Below are 10,270 nucleotides of genomic sequence, written 5' to 3'. Positions count from 1 at the left end.
GACGCAGCGCGACAGACGCCTGCGGCAGAGGCCTGTGGCATCACCGGCAAACAGGCCGCGGCCGCTCCCGCGCGTCCCCTCCACGCCGGCGGCGGCCCCAGCCCGGGCGGCCCCCTCGTGGCTCTACCCTCCTCAGGAGCCGCGGGGCAACATGGCGGCAGCGGCGCCGCGCGCGCGCGCGCGCACAGCCCCGCCCTGCGCAGCGCAGGGCCGCGCGCGGCGGCCGTTAGGCGCAGCCCCTCGCGCCCCGGCGGCACGCGACGCTCCGCGCTCCAGCAGCGCCTCACGGGTTCCCGCCCAGGCGCCGTGTCACGTGAGCGGCCCTCGCCCGCCTCCTCCCCCCTCCCCCCGGGGCTGTGCGCCTCGTTCCGAGAGTGACGCAAAACGGCGGATCTACGGCGCGCCACTTGTGACCAAGATCATCACAAGCGGAGGCGGACGGCTCCCCCCCTGCGGTAAGTGTAGCCTAGTGGGATGCGGCTGTTTAGCCGCCCCGCACGCCGGCCGCTGGTGGGCTGCGCCTTCGGACCCCACAGGAGCCGCTTTTGGGGATAGTGGTCGCCGGTTGGCCTGCGACCGGGTCGCCGTCTTCCCTCGGGCTTTTTGGGCCTCTGTGCTACCGTCGTTTTTTTGGTCGGTGTGGGCGGGCGGCCAGAAAGGCTCKGCACAGCCAATCCGGTCACTTGTCCCACCCCCGCTGGCCGCTGAGTGGCCGGCACCTCGAAGGCGGGAAGGATGTCCTGCGCGGCGATTGGCCGGCCTGGGCACCCGGGCTAGGGTCTTCCTTTCCGCTCTCCTGCGGAGGGCGGTGGCGGGGGGGCGCCGGCAGCCGCCCAGGCGAGCGTGGTGCACACAGGCACCCGCGCCGCGCGGGGCGGGGGTGCCCCAGCTGTGAGCTCGGCGGCTGTGGCGGGGCGGGCGCCCTCCCCCTTCCCCAGCGGCGGCTTGCCGGAGCCGCTGCGCATGCGCGGGGGAGGGGGCTGCACTGGGCTGCCGCACCTCCCTTGCCAGGTGGAGAAACGGAGGGAAAAGTGGCGGGAGGTGCTGGCGCCGTCAGCTGGCGGCCGTCACCTGCTGGCGGCGCCTGGCGGGGACGGTGCCAGGCTGCGTCCTCGCGCCGCCGCCAGGCGGTCGTTACGCCCACGCGCCGCCGCCGTCAGCGGSAGACCAGCTGCCCCTTGAGCGCGGCGGTTTCCGCGCAGGCGCAGTGGAGGGCGGGGCCGCGCGGCGCGGCGCGGCCGTGGGGGCCTCGGTGGGGCTGCGTGCGGTGGGGGGGGGGGACCGGCCTGGTGAGCCCTTGTAGGCAGGGCGATTTTTTTTTTTTTTTTGGGGGGGGGGGGGGGGGGGGGGGGGGGGGGGGGGGGGGGGGGGGGGGGGGGGGGGGGGGGGGGGGGGGGGGGGGGGGGGGGGGGGGGGGGGGGGGTTTTTTTTTTTTTTTTTTTTTGGGGGGTGTGTGTGTGTGTGTGTGTGTGTGTGTGTGTGTGTGTGTGTGTGTGATGTGTGATTGAGCTGTGCTGTGAGAGCTTTTTGCTGCTCAAGAAAACCTTTTTTTCTGTATTCTTTCCCCTCCCCCCTTTTCSCAGCGCTTGTTTTAGTGTTAAGTGTGGATGAGCTTGAAATCCTGTGCTGTTGGGAGTGGGTGACAGTGCGTGAAAATAGTTTTTCCTGCTGGAGCATTTTAAACAGTTCTTCCAAGTAATATAAGTGTAGCCATTTTCCCTTTACTGTGCTTAAATGATCAAACGTTGGTCTCTGAGTGTCAGTCGCTTAATATGACCTTGAGATTTTCAACATGSTTTTGGAGCCTGACAGAGTGGCAAAAGAAAAACAAATTCACATAAATACTGTAGTAATTTCTTAATAATTTTCTGAAGAGACGTGCATCTTCACTAGAAAATTTGTTCAGGTAAACAGAACAGAAGTGATTGTTTTTGGTGGCCTTCCAAGGGAAAAGATTTTAACTTGTTTAATCTGACTAGTTACGATAAACTTCCTGATGAACCTTCACATGATTGACAGGGCCTGTGAACCACAAAGCTCATCTTCTTACGCCAGTAAAGAAGAAAGGGAAAAACCCTTTAAATTATGACCTATATGCCGTAATTACTGGTGGTCTCAGAATTCACATACTTTTTTTTTTTTTTTTTTTTTTTTTTTTTTTAACCTTTGAATAGTTGTCTTGATGTAAACTTGTAAGACTGTGTTTTTCATGTATCTGTCATACTAAGCATGCTGGTAACACCTAAGAACTAATAAAAAATCGTATTCCAAACCTGCAAGGGTGGCAGCAGCAAAACAATACTAGACTTAACATATGATCTAAACAGTGGATGTAACTTGCCCTGATTCTTACCTTAATAATCTCAAGATGTGGACTGTAAAGACTGTAATTCTCTTTTTCCAATCCTGTATCAAAACTTGAGTAATCAAAGATGTTTGCATGAGGCTGGAGCTTTGGATATTGGGATCTATATTTTCCCCAGGTCACACCTCTTCATGAAAGATGGAGACAATTACAGGCTTCAGTTTGGTCTCTCCTGCAATCTCCTAGACTGTTCACAGCAAGTTACATTCATCATAGAGGTAACAGTACAGTTATTCCACTCTTATTTCATAAATTATTTCAACATAGGCATATAATTAGATTGTAGCTTTTATATATAATATATGGAGCCTGGCAGTAATTGTATAATCCATACATTAAAAAAAAAATCAAATGCACTGATGTGACAGCACATTGATGGAGTGTGACTTTTTCAGTATGTTCAAACATGTCAGTTTTATTAGCATTTTGGGAAATGTAATTCAAACGATCTGAGTTAAAACACTGAGCCAATCCTTTACTGTCATTCTTCTGTAGGAAATACTGTATGTTAATAGTATCAATAATTTCTAATTTATTTGCATGAAAGTTTTCTCTGTTGGAAACTTTATAAAACTTAAGCTTTGTTGCCTCCTTTCATAGGAAGAAATACTATTTGGAGAAAGAATATGGGCGAAATCCATTTCACTCACTCCATTAAAATCTTCCATAATGAAGAACGTTTTATATGTCTTAATTTATATTTCTTAACTTTATATTTCCTAATTGTTTTATATTTCTTTATATTTCTTAACTGTTTTTTGATGTTTTGAATATATAGTCTTGTGGTTTTTGTGTGTGAGATAAATTTTATGGACAAATCAATACATGAAAAATGGCTGAACTGAGATTGCAGAGCAGATCGTACATTTTAATTGCCTAACATGATTCAAGATTTAAATATTCTCTCTTTTTGGGGAAAATGAAAAGCTTGCATTGGATGAACCATCACTCAAAAAGATTAAAGTTACGTCTGGTCTAGTCATTCATTCAAATAAATGCTGTATTATTATGGTGCGTATTACTCTATATTCACTTCTCAGATTGCACATCTTGGAATACAGGATATTTCTTTGAAATGTGCACGTCACACAAAAAGGAGCTGGGTATGGTGACATAGTTCAACTAACTAGATTGGCTGTTACTGTTCTGGAGACTTTTCTAAAAGGGTTATGGTAGTAGAGGAGGATTAACTGTTGTCCTCAGGAAAGCAGACCTAGTGGCCTCTGCTGTTCTGTTTTAATATAAAAGATTCAAATATGAAACAGTAATTTTAACAAGTCATCAGCCAACCAGCTGAGCACTCTTAAGTTATTCTGCACTAGAAGGGTATTGCTTTGTGTTGGCCTTGGTGCTTTTAGGCAGCAGCAGTCCTGGGTGAGTGCACTATGCACAGTGCAGCTTGCCAATAGCACAGACTTTCAGGTACTGTAACCCACTGGGAATGACATGAGTGGAATGACCAAAACAAATGACAGCGGTTCTCGGTGAAGACAAAAATGTGCAGCAAATAAGCAGTATGCCTTACATGTTTAGTGCTAATGAAAGGCATAGCATTAATCCTGAATGTCTTTGGGAGAACAAATTAGGAGTAGGACTGCATAAGAGGTTGCATTAGCAAACCTTCATGTGTGGTCTGGGGTGACATCTCTCTGACAGTACAGAGTGGTTTAATCTTTGTGGTTTGGTCTGTCTGCATTTGCAATGAACTTATACCACTAAATAAAAATTTCTAAAAGTTTAAATATACTGATTTTTTTCTAAACCTGTCACTTTTTGTGCCTGTGCCAAGATAGAAATTCAAAGTATTTATTAACCTATATGTATAAAACCGGTTAAGAAACAAAATGTATAAAGACGTTGTTTTTGTAATCTCTAGTTTATTGCTGGAGAAATTCCAAAGGCTGCCTTTGCTTTGTGAGAAGAAATTGTGTATTTAAAATTAAGAAACTATACTTGTCTTGCTGCTCTGAAGCTACCGTTTCTGGTGAGCCTGTTTCCAGTTGGTGCTGTTTCTGCCCTGTGCTAGAGAAGTTTCTATAGTTACTTGAAAGTGTATATGTGTATATATACCTTGAAACCTAAATCTAGTTACCTTCTTTCCTCAATAGAAAAAGGAAAATTACCAGTAAATGCAAACAAATTCATGCACCTCTTTACAGAAAAATAACCCTACAGCCATTTAGAAAAAGGCAGTGGTGATGTTCCAAAAGTAAAATGCTTATTTGCATGACTCACAACTGCTTTCCGATGCTACAGTAACAGTTGTTGATGGGGTTTTTTGCTGTTTGTTCTACAGCAAGCTAACCTTTTCTCTGAGTAGCCTGGCCTACTACTGAACTACTGTCTGTAACTGTATGGGTTATATTTATCTGGGATAGGAGGCTGCAAGTGTTCTTGGTTTGCTTGTTTAAAGGCATAAATTTAAATTGCCTCTGTCTTTCTAAGTCTAAAAATACAAGTTTGTGTGTGTGGCGTATGTAATGGCCAAGGAGGATGCAATCAGAGTACTAAGGTTATGCAGTAATCAGCTCTCTAAGTGTTGCTGATCTGGATGTAAACGCTTCTAGATTACTCTTTTGCTACGAATATACATACAGATGTTTTCCAGTTTGGTGCTTMTTTTTCTCGTAATAGTCAAGAAGAAAGTTCCTTGTTGTGTTTAGCCACCGTCTCTGATTGTTATTGCAGAAGAATATCTCAAAATACAGGTACAAAGATATAAAAAAAATATATTTAATTATGTTACTGTTTACGTAATGAGTTTTGTTACACCTTGTAATTGCGGTGAATTTTAACAAAGTCATCAATTTTCTTTAAAAATTACTCTTTCATGTAATATTTTGGGATCTATATAATGTGCTATAAAATATTTTTGCCTATATAATGAAGGTTTGAAAAGCATTGAGACCTTCAGGAAACACCTAATTAAAACAAATAAACTGTTCTTGTATCATTTGGATTGCCTTAAAAGCTCCAGTATGGCTTTATTATTCTGCTGTATATATGAATTCTCTTTTGAATTTTTAAGTTTGGGCTTGCTTTGGAAGCTTTTGTGGCCTGCCTCTTTTTTCTGTTTTGTGTGGGTTAGTAGTTGGGTTGGTTGGTTTTGGTTGCTTTTGGTAAGTCAGAGGCATATCTAAATTGGCTGTAAATGTGTGAGATACAGTCCATGCTTGGTTGAGGAGGTGTATGGGTGTATGAGCTGTATCTGCATGTAAATCCCGCGTGTCCTAAAAGCATCAGACTTGCTGCTGCATGTGTGCACTGTGCAGCGGGTAGGCAGGAAGCTCCACACTTCTGAGCAGCATAACTGGCTTTCACGTGCCACGTGTGCATCTTTTTCCCTGCGAAACACAGTATAGAAATACAACACCAGCATTTTGCTGTCCCATGTAGACTATTCTAGTAAGAAAGGAATGCCTRTTGCATGCTTGGCTTCCATTCAATGTTGCAGTGATAATTATATTTAAGATGAATTATCTCCAATGCTTGGGGAAAAACACAGCAAACTACAGAAATGCATTAGAGGAAAAATTACACATTCTCTCCTAGTTCCTTGCATCTTCTGCAGGGGTATATTGACATGGGATTTGGGACTCTGGAGGTGCAGAAAACACAGGAAAGACTGATGTTTTCTGTTAGATTTCTGTTCTTCTTCACTTCCTGTTTTTAATTTCTGTATATGTACCTACATATAGAAAGGGGAAAAAAGCCAGTGAAATAAAGGCTGTTTCTTTTCATGCTGTTCATATGAGACAAATCTTACCTAACTGGCCTTATTCCTTAAAGGGAAGAGGTTCTTACCTTACGTAAGATAAATTATTGAATAGGAAATACATTTATGCAAACTCAACATGGAAAAAGTCTGAAAGCATCCATAAGCTGCAGCTTGTTTGTTTGTTTTGGCAGCAACAGAATAAAGTGCAATGAATACTAAAAATTACTAGTTTAGTATGTGTATTCTTTACTGGGCACAGTCTGATTGTTACAAGTCAGAGATAATTTTTTTTTTTGGATTGAATCCAGTTCTAGCATAATATCTGAGTTCAAAGATGCAGTACATAAAAATGTTTTATGGATGTTGTCTTCAAAATCTGCCAACTTCCTTTCTTTTGTTTTCAGTTTCATTGGTATAACAATGGAATGATTTGAATTGTGTTTGTTTTTTCTCCCTGTTGTTCAAATTTTCATTTTAAATTATTTACAAGTCTGAGGCTTGAAGATGAGAGCCTAATGAATGCTTTTAAAAATAAACCTTCTTCTTTAAACATATTATGCTTGGTGTTTTGAATTTATAACGCAAGCCTTAATGAATAGTTTCCTACTTACTCTCATCTTAAAATTTATGAGCTGTCCTATTTACAAGTTTTACCTATACAGTGGAAAGATAATTCTTATTTACCTTAAATGAAAAGAACTGTTCTTGTTAACAAGCTTAAACTACTAATTAGGGCTAATATAGGAATAAATACAATGTCAAGCCTTTTAACGGTTCCCAACCTGAAGTAGCACTATTTAGTTTTTGGACCTTTTCCCCACTGCATTGCATCTAAGAGTCCAGACTGTTGTTGTTTTGCTATCTCAGGAACGTATCAAGTTAGTAAAATTTGTTTAGGAARAAACAGTGGCCCTCTAGGTCCCTTCCTCACAGGAGGCCATTTCCTGTGTTGGTGGAATTCTTTGTTGGTGCCCATGTAATGTTTGTCCTTATTGCAAGGCTTCAGATAGATCGCACAAGTATGAACGAACCTTACTTATTTCGTGTGTGTGTGTGACAGAAAGAGAGAGCGAGAGAGGGATGTTCTTTTTCTGTAGTTAACTTTGTTTAAAAATCAGTAGAACTAGCAATATTTATTTTGAGTGTACATTAATGTAATTTAATCAGGAAGGAAAGAAAATCTGGGACAAGAATTTGATGTTATTTACCTGAGTATAAATTGGAATATCTCCATTTAGTTTAACAGAATTTTTTCAATTTGTGTCAAAATGACTAAAATCAGAATCTGACACAAGTGCTCCATCTCATAATTTGTGCATATAAAAAGGGGAAATAAAGCCAGACTTTTTTCTTTTTTCTTCTCAAATTTAACTCTCCAAAACAGTGCCTAGTTTTAGAGCTGAGGTTTGGAAATACAGTGTTACTTATTGGCACCAGGGACTTTTTTGATAGAGACTGAAAATGCATCCTTTTTAGTCACTCATAATTAGACTTTAATTGTCAAAGCTACAGATGTTAATTTACTTGAGAGCCATTCTAAAACTAGGTAGCTAGAAAGTTATTTGCAAGTATTTTATTTCATTTGTTTGTGTGTGCCTCTGATCATATCTACAGCCAGCACTTGTTGTCTGTGTTCCCTCCTGGATTACCTTTGGGCCGCCCAGGGAGATTGCAGCAGAATGGTGACCTGGGGCAGGAGAGGAGAGGCACGTGGGTCTGCTGTGGAGGTCTTGTCATGCTTGGCCAAAGCAGAGGTCTGATGAGACCGAAGGAGCTCCCCCTCTCCAAACTCAGGGCTCGCTCTTGCATTTGAAGTTGCTRGGTACAATAGAAAGTGTTTGGAGAGGACAAGTAGAAACCTGAGAGTGCGTTTTGCCAGCTCTGTTCAGGCTACTCAGTTTCCATGGGGGAAAAAAATACTGAACTTTGCTGATGGGGATTGACTTGAAGGAATGTCTACATATCTTTTTTCCCTTTATCTTCATTCATGTTATTATCCTAGATGTTGCAAGACCAATACACTAATACAGTGTATTTTGGGGTACAGTGTAGAATAAACTTTCTGTCGGAGACAGGTAACTTTCATACTTTGTACRCAAATGGTGTATGATTAGGTAGATTTCTTCTAGGAGGAAGAAGAGGCGTGCAGGTAGAAGTATTATATTAGACCAACAAATACCAATGGAAGAGTAGACACATAAGCCTCTATTCAGGTCTGCTTCAGCTAGCAAGAGAATTAAATTATACATGAAATGGGAAAAAAAAAGTCTTTGACATTTATGTTTAAATGTTGCATGGCAGTGCAGAAATGCAAGGAGTGTGTCTAATTCTGGGGTCAGATAATACTTAATTAATGCATTTGTTGCAAGTACTCAAAGGTCAGTAGTCCTGTGATTACAGAATTTTGGATGAAATCTAATTTAACTGACACTGCTGAAAAAAAATAGAATTGATGTTAGCATGGCCATGGTTTCATTTTGATGTTTATTTTTTAATTATTTTTTCATCCTTGTAAATTATGTTTCTAAGCTCAGTGGTATCTGTTTTGGGAGAAGAGACCTACTTTGCATAATATTTACGTTTTGTTTGAATAAAACACYTAGATAGCACAGAGGGAGAGAGGATGGTATATTTCCTGAAATAAAGATGGATTTTTTAATATAAAAGATGATATTTTGAGTGTTGAAATTGTCTAAACCATCAGAATTGCCAAGCATAAATAATTAYGTAATTTCACACTTTCCAGTGAAGTCAGACCCTGATTATGAAGCTGACAGCCCAAGAGAGTCCGCTCTTTGACAGTGATGTCTGTATTTCCTAAATTTGTAGAAACTGAATCTTAGAAAACAGTCCAAGGTTTAAATTATTTACTTTGAATGAGAACCCTCATTCACAAAAGAAGAACATTCTTAAGGTTTGAAAACTTTAAGTGCTTACATACTTACGCTTTTCTACTTTCAGCTAGCATACGTTTTGCTGATTTCAGGTCTTCTCACGGTTTTGGTTTTCCCTGTCAGTATGTTTGATGTTCATATTTCTTTTTCTATTCCTTCTTCCTTGCTGTGCTTTTCTTCTTCCTTTTCTTAAACAAATAGATGATATGGTAATATGAACTCTAATAGGAAAAAGGTATTGTTCAACTCAGTTGGGGTACCACTAATCCAGTCACCAAATGTAACCATAACACAGCATGCATTTTAATTATTTAATATAATGGAAACTTTGCATTTTAAATCTAGAGCTATAAACCACTTGTTTGAAAATGCACAGTTCAGCACTATGATTTCAATTTATAGCAAATTACAGGGCACTATTCTTTGATCAGTTATTATAAACTGAAGATCAGTAGCATTTAGTGGTCATGTTAATTTTCAGAATACATATAGGAGTCACTGTAGGTCAATGTGAAGCTCAGTCCAGTTTAATCATTTAGTAGGCTGGTTGGATAAAGCAATGCAGAAATTATATAGATAATATAGAAATTCCAATCATTTCAAGTAAAGATAATTAAAAGGAATATTTTCAAGAATAATAATCTCTCAAATTCTATTGTTTCATAAAGTAGTCTTTATTATTATTATAAATTATTAATATTATTAAATGCTTTATTATTAAATGGTCCTAAAGCACTTTCAGTGTTTTTCTACTAAATAACACCTGAAGGGCAGAGCAAATAGTATGTATCTGCTCATGTCAGGTCAGTATATGTTTTTTTATAATAAATAAATTTTTTCTATAAATTCTAATGTAACTAACCCTAACGGCTACCCACTATCTTTTCTAACATTAAAAAAGAAAAGAAAAATACTGTTGGAGTGAATGTAGATTTTACCGTATCATCATGAAAACTTGTTAATCCAGTGTGCATGTGATGTACAGGCTTGCAGCTCTGCTCTGTTCCCGGAATTAAGGACATAACAGTACTGAGCAGCTCCAGTAGCGGTTGAGGGCATCACTGTCTCAAAAATGACTTTAATTTGCTAAAGCGAAGTAGAGACCTTACTGTTGGTGTTGTGTTTTTTTTTTTAATTTTGTTTTGCTTTATATTTTAATTTTCTAAGACTGATGAGATTAGTGACTTAATGTTCTGCGTCTGATTGTTTTAAGTAGACTCTTGTCATCAAGCACCAACTTTCTCAGTTTTTCTCTTGCTACACAGTATTAATCTGAATTGCCAGTCGAATTAT

At 40.9% G+C, this 10,270-nt stretch overlaps 1 protein-coding gene across 2 annotated transcripts in view; it reads left to right on the top strand.

Moving 5' to 3' along the window:
• The first annotated feature begins 336 nt into the window (after positions 1-336).
• ZNF407 (zinc finger protein 407) overlaps positions 337-10,270 on the top strand; it is a 351,735-nt gene continuing 341,801 nt past the window's right edge. The window contains exons 1-2 of one of the 2 annotated variants that reach the window (XM_085323769.1): positions 423-455; positions 2,484-2,583. The gene's annotated coding sequence lies outside the window, so the exon portion shown is untranslated. Of the gene's footprint in view, positions 456-2,483; positions 2,584-10,270 lie in introns of both variants that reach the window. The other variant, XM_085323770.1, reaches the window with a different exon arrangement.

This window comes from Rhea americana, unplaced genomic scaffold (genome assembly GCF_003343005.1).
Source record: "Rhea americana isolate MKP2758 unplaced genomic scaffold, rheAme1 scaffold_87, whole genome shotgun sequence".
In the NCBI taxonomy this organism is placed as follows: Eukaryota; Metazoa; Chordata; class Aves; order Rheiformes; family Rheidae; genus Rhea; species Rhea americana.
Note: the sequence above shows the minus strand (reverse complement) of the source record. Positions and strands in the feature narration are given on the sequence as shown.